Genomic DNA, 11,206 nt, shown 5'->3' on the forward strand with positions numbered 1-11,206 from the left:
TGTCTGAGGGGGTCCGCCACTGGCAGGGGAAGTGGTGGTAGGGGGAGATAGGCCTCCAAACCTTGGAGGGCCTGAGATGTCCCCAGAGAGGTGGCGCCTGACACCCAACCTGATATATAGACACAGACATACAGGCACACACAGATACAAACATCCATTCCCACCCTCATGCTCTCATATGCACTTACTCCACACTCAACCAACGTGGAGACAGACATAAAGAGACGCTGTACACACGATCACACTCCCCAAGCGTACTCTACAAACCGGGTCTAGGTACCCTTGCCCCTGAAGGGGGGAACTACACCCAGACCCAGGTGGTGTTACCCTTTTCCCTGCGGTGGGGAGAGGCAGACCGCCCCGACTCCGCAGCAGCAGGAAGGCCCCACACTCCAGACCGCAGTCGGACGGCCAACTCCTCCTCCTAGCCCCCCCGCTCCAGCAGGTCGCAGAGAACGGGGGTGAGAGAAGACTCCAAACCTCCCTCCACCCGCTCATTGTAGTGTTGATGCATTTGTGTTCTAAGGTGCATTTAAAACCCAGGAGGGCATGGAGCTACCTGCCAGAGAGCAGCAGGTAAGCGCATGGTCCCTCCTGCTAGCCCTCAATGTCTACGTGTATTTAAAATTGAGAGGTGGGCAACGACGCCAGGGGTGGGGTGTACACCCTGATGGTACTTTGGATTCCGTGTATCGTGCCCACCCCCAAGATCCTATATGTATGTGTAATGAGAGTGTGAGTAATGTGAATGTCTAAGTTGTGGGATAAAATTGAGGCAGAGGCAGCTGGAGAAGGGGAAAGGGGGGGGGGGGGGGGGTAGCCTCCTCTGCACCCTGGTGACATACCCCTACTCCAAGGTCCTGCATGTGTGGGTGGTTGTGGTGGAGCGGGAAGAGGGAGGCAGCTGGAGATGGGGAGGGAAGGAAGGGAGGGGCAAGTGACCCCTCCCTGGGGCCAGCTCCCCCGCTGACCCCAGTAGGCACCCCCATACTCCGCGACCCACCAGGGAAAGGGGGCCCAGGCCCATCCAGACCGGGGCCCAGTGCAGCAGCGCCTCCCGGCCCCACAGAGCCCGGGACAGTCCACCCAACCCCACCACAGAGAAAACTGCACCCACCCCACCATCCACTCATCTTCCAGACTACATAAGACAATAAACACCCAGGCTGAGATCTTCCTCCACCTCTCCTGTATCTCCCCCTCCTGCAGAGGGAGCTCCTGAGGAGAGGAAAGCTCCTGCAAGATGTGACAATCTCCCCCACCAGTTGAAGAGCCCCCCAGGTGGCTCGATGCACCGGCGGCACCCTGCTCAAGGGCTGGGCCCCCATGCACCCACCCGCCCACAACCCCGGCAACACACCAACCAGGACCCAAGCCCCCGAGGCCCGGTCCAGGTCCCAGCCCAGAGACGGAGCGCCCCCAGAACCTCACGCCCATCCCGGACCCACCCAGGGGCAGCCAGGCTACCAGGTCAGTAACCCACGTCCGTCAGCACAGACCCTCCCCTAGCCCCGCTGCACGCAGCCGCGAGGAAACAGTCACCTGAGAGCCAACAGAGCCCCTAACCGGACATGACCGCTACCCCGGGTTGAGCCCCCCAAGGAAGATGCCTCCGGGGAACCCCCCGACGCCCTAAGCCTGTCCCTACCCCCACACCAATCACAACAGTGAAGGCGGGACCAAACTATGACCCCCCACTAGGTGATGGAGCTGATCAAAGGAGCCCAGTTGGTTTTTGTCTTTTGCCCTTCTCCCCCGTCCCTCTTCTCAGCTGTTTCTCTTTCCCTCTTTCTTTCTCCCCTTCTTTCCCCCAGTCAAGTCTGTCCCGTATTCAGTAAGTGAAAATAAAATAAACAATAAAAGGTGAATCAAATGGACCATTACGGCAAGGCTGGGATGGTCAGTTTGGTAAAGTAAATCCGTTGGGCATCTTTCTTTGCCTTTAGACAACAATTCTGATGGCAAAAGAGCCAAACGGGACAGGCAAAAAAAAGAAGAAAAAAAAAAAAAAAAAAAAAGATCCTGCCACACTCCTCAACTGACTCTCATTATTATTTCCATATTTAATTAGTCTGTGTTTACATGACATCAGTGACATTAAAATGCTGTAATTTGGAGAATAACGGGGGAATATTTATTTATAAACACTCTACACGCACAGGAATCTTGTGAAAATGCAAATACATAATTACAATAAATTAAAACAACTGTGAAGATGATCAAAAGAGAGGCTGAGTACTTTAAAAAAGAAGAAGAAAACATTTGGTAAAAGAGGCCAGTGTACAAAGTAGTGACCTTCCTCTGATTCTCTTCTCTGTCTTTCCAGCTGAGATCTCTCCTCTGCCTGATCTCTGGCACACATCAGCTGAGTTGTCCCTTGCAAGCCTCCTGTCACACAAAATAAATTGCCTTCGCAGTGAATGGGTCAAAACAACACAGAGATGTCATTATTTCACTGCAATTGATCATACCTTGGGAAACACAAGTCAATAGTTTCTATAATTGCAATGTCTCCAGCCCCTCAGAGGTTCTTCCATGAGGGCTCCTTTGCTTCTTTTCATCTTCACACTGATTACGGCTTTCATGTTTGCCACCTTTGAAAATTATGACAAACATAACACCATGATATGCATCTTTGAAAATATATGTTTTATTACTGGGAGGAGGGTTTGCATGATAGATTGATACTTCACTTTAAATACACGTCAGGCTTAGATGCCTATTAACATTTTAGATGGGCTGCCATCTTCAGTAAAGTAAGTAATAAGAAAAGCACAGCTAGTGAATATCAGCAGTGAATTCAGGCTAACATATTTATTTGAGTAGGCTATGGAAACTGGGAAGGTATTGCTATTGTCAAATGCATTCATCTTACAATTGACATAAAGACTTTTTTATCTGGCCCTCTACAAAAGGCGCTTGAACTGAAAGGACTGCATTATGACATTTTGTTCCTCTGATCATTTTATGGCAATTAAATAGTAGAGAAATGTCACTAAATGGGGATAAAATAAGTCAATAAACCTCTCAGTCACTTATTTGATTCTTCTCTTTGTCTGCTCATCTATCTAGCCATATATGCATTCAGTACAATGAGACCCCTGTGCTCTGCCAATAATTTCTATCTTTGGCACTCTTATTTAAAAACTATTGACATCTGAGATCAATGTTCTGTGTCAATCAAACCTAGCTGTTGCTCTGACTGAAAACAACCCACATCATCATTTATTGATCATTACCAGACATTTCATTTGCAAAACTTGTGATATGTGTACCCAGAGATCGGCAGTAACCGAAAGATGGCAGAGATGTGTACCAGAGATGGGCAGTAACTTGTTACAAGTAAAGTGTTACTCTAATCTGATTACTTTTCTCAAGTAACAAGTAATCTAAGGGATTACTATTACAAAAAGTAATTCGATTACTGTTACTTTCCAGTAAGCACGCTGTATTACTGTGTTACTAAACCGTGATTTTGTTTGTGAGAGTGTCTCGTGCAACGTCCGTGGCAGCAACAGACGTGTGTACATCAACAATGGATAATATGGAGTGTGGGAGAGAGTACGACCATGTAGCGGTAAAAGCGTGGAAGTACTGAAATTACTTTGAGTGTGATTCTGTAAAAAAGTGACAAAAAACAATAGTGTCCACTGTACACGCTGCATGGGAAGAAAACTTCTTTCTACTGTGAAAAATTAAACTTCAAATCTGAGCAAGCACCTAGCACGCTGCCACGGGAATGTGAAATTCACAGAGTGATCATGTCAGTGGGATCCCCCCACTGACATGATCACTGTGGCACCAGGCAAACCTCCGCTTGCTCCACTCCTGCTAAACAGGTGAAAATAGATTTAAGAGAGACAGGACTTAGTGCCGCTGAATCTTTGATTTTATTTAGTTTTTGCTGTGTTTTACTTGCATCTATTTGAAAGAGTGAGTGTAAACAAAAAATATTATTTTATTTTATGTGCTGGAATATGCAGAAAATAGGTTTAAATGTTAAACAAATTTCTTCAAGTCAGAGAATGTTGCATATAATTACATTTTTGCTTAATGCAATGTGCATAAAATGAAAAGATTAAAACTAATAAAACAATTTTTAAAAAGAAACTTTTCCATTTGATTACATTTTATATGATGGATTATGCATAAAAAATAGAATTGGGCTGAAAGGTCTATTGCTTTATTAAGTATTCAGGTTGTATATCATGTTTTTAAAAAGTAACTAATTACTTCTGAAAATAAGAAATCAGCATGGTAATGGGATTACTTTTTTGGAGATATAATCAGTCATAAGTAACTAATTACTTTTTTCAAGTAACTTGAACAACACTGCCTGTACCTATAAAAAACAATATGGTTCTAAGAGTACAATTTGTGAACAATAAAAATAATCATTAGTTGCAACCCCAGATGCATGTGAAATGTACAGTTTAGATTTATTATTAGTGATTAGGCCTGTTTTATTTGCCCCTTGCTGTGATGCTATATCACATAATTAAATCCACAAACTTCTGTTACAGCACATTCATAAGCTCAGAGTCACGCTGTGGTAAACCAACAGTATATAGCAAAATGAAAAATGGTGGCCCTGTGCAGACAACAATGGAAAAGTGTGCTGAGATTCACATGGAGTTTAATGAAAGTGAAGTCCTGCAGTGTGGAGTCAGCCAAGCCTTCTGTCAGGCCTCACTTGTTCAGACACCACAGGCAAAAATGTGCTGTCTCCATGAGCAAGCATTTCCTATCTTTGCAGATCAAAACACTGATGGATTTTAATACATTGCTCGGTGTTTGATTTTACTTTTCATTTTCTGCAGTTGTGCAAATTCAATCTGTATCCTATACAGTTAAAGCACATACAAAATACAAAGATACACATAAAACACAGGCTCTATGCACATCATCACATTCTAATATCTTAATAAAAACAAACAGAATAAGTATGTAATTTAGTCACACCTGCACACAAAGATACATTCACATGCTGCATTGTGTCAGTATCATCAGTCCCTAATGTAACCATCTGCTCCACTCTGTATTTCTTTTATGCATAAAATGCTAACCAACTCTTGGCAAAGAGCCCTCACTCACCATCTCACATGCATCACAGCAAATTAATGGGTTACCTGAGAGAAACATGAATAGAATTTCGTAGGTCTAATGGGAAATTAAAAAATGGCTAACAACCCTGAATCAGCCAAACTAATCGGGAGTGCTGCTGTGATATTCTGGACCTTGCCAGAACCACACCTAAACTGCAAAATCGGCACAATGGTTCCATAAAATACAGACCTAATAAGCAGTAAAGCAGTTTGAATAAGAAAAAAGTATCCTCTAAAGTCAATACTATTGGTCCATTATCGGATATATTTTTTTCTTTAAATGAGTCTACATGCATTTAAATGTGTCATTTAAGATTTGTGCCAAGCTACTTTGAAATCAGATTCAAAAGTCTCTGTGTTCAACGTGTTTACTCACTGCAGCATGCACACAGATCTTTAATACCACCCAAATGACAATAACACAATTTCTTTCAAAACTAAAAATCAACATGTATATATTTCCTACCATTAGTCAGTTAAATGAAAAGAGTCAAACAAACAATAAAGAGATCCAATTAAAAGCGTTTCATTCTCTATTGCCAGTGTCGTATGTAGCTTATAAACATCCATCAATGACAAAAACACGGTGGGCTACAGTGTTGCACTTGGAAATGTTTTTTGAATTATCAGGAAACTAATTAATCTGTGGCTGAAAATATTCTTCTACAAATGTTTTTTATTTAATCCAGCTTGAATAAAACCTGTGATACCCAGCTGTTTAGATACATTATTAAGGTATAAAGAAATAAATGTCTAAAATTGAAATACATTTTAAGAATTTTTCTTAAAAGCAAGCTGGTTTGAGACAGAAGTTTTTAAAGACTTTTGTGGAAATCACCTTCCAGCTCCTGGACAGTCTGAGGTGCAACCTGGTGGCGCTGGATGGATGGAAACATTTCCCAGAGGTGCTCTATTTGATTTAGTACAGGCAAGCATTGGGGCAGGGGGCGGGACATGGGGCAGTCAATGGTGTCAATTCCTTCATGAATTGATACTACTGAAGGACACAGTCTCATATTAGGCTAGGATTGTTTTACATCAAGAGGAACCACTGTATCAGCGCAGGGTCTGACACTGCCCAAGGATTTCATAGCAATACCTAATGGCAATCAGAGTGCCAGTGCCTAGCCTGAAGAGGTAAATCATGGTAAATGGTAAATGGGCTGGTTCTTATATAGCGCTTTTCTACTCTGAGCACACAAAGCGCTTAAGCACAGAGCACCAGTGGTGGATCTGCCAATTATGGTATTTGATGGCAAATGCCATATGATCTCCATGGTGCAGGCATGAGCACAGGGCTCGTAGAGAATGTCAGGCCCTCAGGCCACTCTAATGAACTATGTTTCCGATTCCTGGAGGTTATTTTCTAGTGCTTGTCCTGTTCCTCTCTGCAAAAAGGACTCAATACCAGACATGCTGATGAGTTAACAACCTTCTATGACCCTCTCCAGCTCTCCTAGAGTAATTGTCAGTCTCCTTGAATCTCCTCCATGCTCTTAACACTGTGCTTGGAGACACAGCAAACCTTTTGGCAATGGCATGTGCCATCCTGGAAGAGTTACATTACCTGTGCATCCTCAGTGGGGTCCAGGTATTGCCTCGTGCTAACTGTGGTAACACTGACCCTAGCCCAAAGGAAAATTAGGGGGGTTAAAACAGTCAACACAAATAAAGAAGGAAAAATTGTCAGTGGCCTCTACTTAATTGACTTGATGCTATATTCTGTTTATTTATTTTGAGCAGTATATATGTATCATGTGTCTTGATGTATGCTCAATCATCCAGGTAAGTAAATCCCAAAAGTTTGATTCTGTTCATGTGGACATAGCGTTTCCAATGGGAATGCGACATCCAGATGAACAGAATCAATTTTTGGGGGTATATGTATCACACATACACAATTGCAGAGATCTACAATATATCATAATACAGTTTATATGTGTAATATTCAGCTTCGTATTGCAGTCTTGTGAATTTTGTTACTTATTTAAGACTTACATTTTCAACTTTCTAGTCCAGAAATGAGCAGCAAATAAACAACCTTTGATCAGTTATTCATCATAATTCTTATGAAAACTGATTTGAAGGAGAGAGTTGCTAATTCAAAGGTATCGACATCAACACCTTCAATTCCCTCCCTTACACCTCCTTTGACGTCACCTCTTCTATCAGCCAACATGGTTTAATCTAAAACACAAGCCTCAGGTTACAAAAGTCACTCTACATCTTGTCAGGACAATATTTTCACTGCCTCCTTTTCCCAGTGGCAATGACCTTCCTGCGTCTCTCTGATCTGTGCAGCAAAGACACCCAGCCCACATTGACAGGACTGCAAAAGGCAGCCAGGCATATCTTAATCCATTCTAGCTCTGCTCTGCTTCGGCCTGCGCTGTCTGAGGTGCTGCTGGAGTTTTCTCTGCACATACGAAGGGTTTTTGCAACCAGCTGGTCCATTAGTCCGAATGGAAGATGCTAGTACAGGCTGGGGAGTTTTAGACAGCTGACAGAAACAGAAGTATTCTGTCGTTTCATGTTATGCAGCTAAACCTACTGATTTTCTTAGACCTTTCCCTCCTGAAATATTCAGGCTGTATTTGTAGAAGTATGTGCACTTTTTCAATTTCTCTCCATGTTAATGCTCTTTTGTTAAATTATTCATTGGTTATAAAATGTGCCAACATGCTCATTGTAGGCAACAGTGTTAAGAGCAGAAAACTCATTTACGTCTCAGATACTAAACACTTTTGAAAAGGGGTTCACATCACATTAAGTCTGCACGCTGCTGTTAAAGTAACTTCAAATGTATCTGCTTGCAATTCTAGATTTTTTCTTTTTCCGTGATAATGTTAAGTTAAATCTACTTGTTGAATCCGAGTACATAAATTGAAACTGAATTGCTTTAAAATTGCTTTAAGAACACACAAAGGTGTGTTTCCATAAATAGCCACATGGCTTTCACTTACCACACCATCACAATGTTTTGCCAAGCACACTTCAGCATAACAGCTCTAGACTGTTGCATTTTATATAACTCTTCTTCTATTGAGGTTAAACAAGAGGATAGAGAGTAGCTTTCACTTGAAAGTGACGGCTAAAGGTTTGTATAATCTTGTATGCTGCTGGTGGTGGGCTAGTCTTTGTGTCTCTCTGGTTGTCCTCACAGATGGAGAGTAGTGCCCCAGGTAAGTGGAGACCAAGCCAAGGATATGAAACAGGAATGACCAGACTCCCACCGGAAGACAGCAGAGGAACTGAGGGATTGTGGGATTTCGGCAACAATAGATAATTAGTCAGGAACATCTGCTGGAGGAAGTTCCCCTGTACCTCATGGGCAGCAGATCTTAAATCAGTCATTGGCTTAGAGTCAAAAATTTGTATCTTCAGCTATTTACTTTGATAAATTGTTTTTATTAATCACCAAGGTCACCTGTAAACTTCCATATGGCTGTGAGGAGGTGGTACATGAATGTCCAATCCCAATGTAGTAAACCATTAATCTAGCATCAAACCAAGTAAAAGTAAGTATGCTTTTGTAGTTTTCTTTTTTGTGTGAGCTTTGACAAGGCTCATGGATTTAATTTTTAAAGTTTATTCTCTCATTTCAGTCTTAATAGTCTGAGAATGGCTTAATTTTCAATGTACTTTTAATATGCAGACATTCATCTGCATGTTTCATCAAATGGAAAAGAAGAGGATTTACACTTTCAGTTTTACCTCTTAGGAAGAAATCGTATAAACCGAGATAGTTGCAACAGAACATGGAAAATATATCAAAAGATATCAAAATAAAATGTACTATGTGGCAACACATCTCAAGTTTGGGACCAGGGTAAAAAAGGCTCTGGAAAATGGAGAATCTGGAAACATGTTTGTGCAAAAGACAGAAAATTGAAAATCAATATTTGCTTCTCCTGCCACCTGAGGGCCCAGGTGGCAGGACATTAAAAACAAGTATGATTCTGTCATAGAAATCACAGGCTCAGGAACACCAGAAATCATGACAATGATAAATCATAAACCCATAAATTATCGTCAGTGAACACAGCTCACTGTGCCATCCACAAATGCAAATCGAAGCACTGTCATGCAAAGAAGAAGACATATCTGGATGTGATCCAACAGTGCCAGCTTCTTCTCTGGGAAAAAGCTCATTTAAGCAGACTGAAGCAAAGAGGAAAACTGTTTTGTGGCCAGACAAATTTAAATGTGAAATTCTTTACTGAAAAATTGATACTGGATCTGGTTTAAAGAGGAGTGGGACCATCCAGCTTGTTATCAACACTCAGTTCAAAAGAGAAAACCTCTGATGTTATGGGGGTATATTAGTCCTATGGAATTGGTAGTTTGCACATCAATGTTGAAAGACATATATAAGGTTTAGAGCCACATATGCTCTCATCCAGAGATGTATTTTTCAGGAATGTCCTTTAAATCAATGTTAAAGGACATACTGCATCTATATCTGCAACATACCTTATAGAAGTCTGGATCTGGGCTCTAAATTGGCCTGTCTGCAGTCCAGTTTAGCACCAACTAAAAACATTTGGAGCATCATGAAATGAAAAATACAACAGAAAAAACCCAGAATGATTTAGCAGTTAGAATCCTATACTAGGCAAGAATAGAAAAACATTTCTCTCCCAATGTCCACCTGCTGCTGATTTCAGTTTCCAGATGTTTTCAGATTGTTTTTAAAATAAGTCAAAGTGACCATTTTTCTTAAAACGATGCATTGTCTCGCTTTAAATGTTTAATATGGTAAATGGTCTGTATTTGTATAGTGCTTTACTAGTCCCTAAGGACCCCAAAGCGCTTTACACATTCAGTCATCCACCCATTCACACACTGGTGATGGCAAGCTACATTGTAGCCACAGCCACCCTGCGGCGCACTGACAGAGGCGAGGCTGCCGGACACTGGCGCCACCGGGCCCTCTGACCACCACCAGTAGGCAACGGGTGAAGTGTCTTGTCCAAGGACACCACGACCGAGACTGTCCAAGCCGGGGCTCGAACCGGCAACCTTACGATTACAAGGCGAACTCCCAACTCTTGAGCCATGTATTTTATGTTCTATTAATAATAAAATATCTGTTTGGGAGATTTATTTATCTACATTTTATACAGCATCCTGCCTTTTTTGAAATTTATGTTTTAGCTTGACTTTGATTATAATTCCATGATTATGTCTTGAAAAGCCAAGTTCCAAATTATTTCTGTGGGTATGTCTGCAAAAAACTTTCACAGCAATCCATCCAATAGCTGTGAAGATGCTTCATGAAAAAACAAAATGACACAACGTCACCAAAGCTAGATGATTTTATCCTTAGTGGACTTTGAATTTCTGTACATAATTTAAAAGAAATGAATCTTAACATCTTATACTAGTTGTAATAATGATCGTTCTCTGGACTAAAACCCCTGGGTTACACAAAACACAATCCAGCTTCATCTTAGAGACAAAGGCAATGGACCGCTGACCTAATAAGTGAAAGATTTTTATTAGCATCATCTTCTGGTCCCCTCAATCATCAAATTCCTCGTTGAGACTCCACCTGCTCCTGCAGTGTAACCTGATCATTAGCAAAAAAAAAATGGATTCTTTCTCGAGCATCAAGAAATGAGGTAAATAAATAAATAAATGAGCAGGTACATATCACGAAATGGGGCAGTTAGAAATCCATCAGAATGTCATTTTGTATGTCTCTGCTTCTCCTTCTCTGCCCATCCAGTTATATGTCAGCTCATTGCAGGCCTCGCTCCCATTAACCCTTTAGGAGACTGCCGGTGAGGTTGAACGTTTCACCTTCCTATCAAGTCCCCTCCCCCACCGCCTGTTTACAACCACCCACCCGTCCTCTTCTTCTCTACCTACTTTTTGTCTGTCTGAGTAAGTTCTACAAAAGATAATTTCCTTTTCAAATTACAGCAGGCCTTCTCACTGACCCGAGGGCATTGTGATAATGCAGTGTGGGAGCTGAGAGGGTCTCTGATGAGAAGCAAGAGCAAATGCACTGGCCAGCACTAATGTCTTGTCAACACCATACTTGGAAACGACGCCTATAGGACACAGCACAGCTTCAGACTTGCTGAGAACAGTGG

Source organism: Aulonocara sp. 'chitande type north' Nkhata Bay, linkage group LG5 (genome assembly GCF_057382095.1).
Source record: "Aulonocara sp. 'chitande type north' Nkhata Bay isolate Kocher_YH1m ecotype deep benthic linkage group LG5, A_spYH_male_GT1.1, whole genome shotgun sequence".
NCBI classification, from domain to species: domain Eukaryota; kingdom Metazoa; phylum Chordata; class Actinopteri; order Cichliformes; family Cichlidae; genus Aulonocara; species Aulonocara sp. 'chitande type north' Nkhata Bay.